The sequence below is a fragment of the Perca fluviatilis genome, chromosome 6, assembly GCF_010015445.1.
Source record: "Perca fluviatilis chromosome 6, GENO_Pfluv_1.0, whole genome shotgun sequence".
Taxonomy (NCBI): domain Eukaryota; kingdom Metazoa; phylum Chordata; class Actinopteri; order Perciformes; family Percidae; genus Perca; species Perca fluviatilis.
Window position 1 is genome coordinate 36,176,138 of NC_053117.1, and position 414 is coordinate 36,176,551.

At 42.3% G+C, this 414-nt stretch overlaps 1 non-coding gene across 1 annotated transcript; it reads left to right on the forward strand.

The window, feature by feature from the left end:
- The first annotated feature begins 341 nt into the window (after positions 1 to 341).
- Positions 342 to 414, forward strand: trnaf-gaa. Its single transcript has one exon. It is a non-coding gene; the product is annotated as a tRNA-Phe (tRNA).

Genomic DNA, 414 nt, shown 5'->3' on the forward strand with positions numbered 1-414 from the left:
AGGTGAAACCTATGTGTTTTTGTCCGTATGAATTCAGTTGAATTTGATTCTCATTAAAAAAGGACTTTTGTTCATTTTGATAGCTGCCTTTTGCTTAAATGTCACCACCTCAAGGCCAACGTTCACGTTACTTTTTTGGTGGTAACGTAACGTTAGCGCCATCCTGTGGTGTACAACGGACGAGCGGGGGCTCAAAGGACGAGCGGAGGCATTGAAGAACTAACGCTACACTCAGTTTTGAAAGTAAAATATTCAGAATAGTATTTTATTTGTTTTTAATGTAGCGTTTTCATGTGGAACGCACATATTTGACAGACAGTGTCCCGTGGATATACGAACAAGCCGAAATAGCTCAGTTGGGAGAGCGTTAGACTGAAGATCTAAAGGTCCCTGGTTCGATCCCGGGTTTCGGCA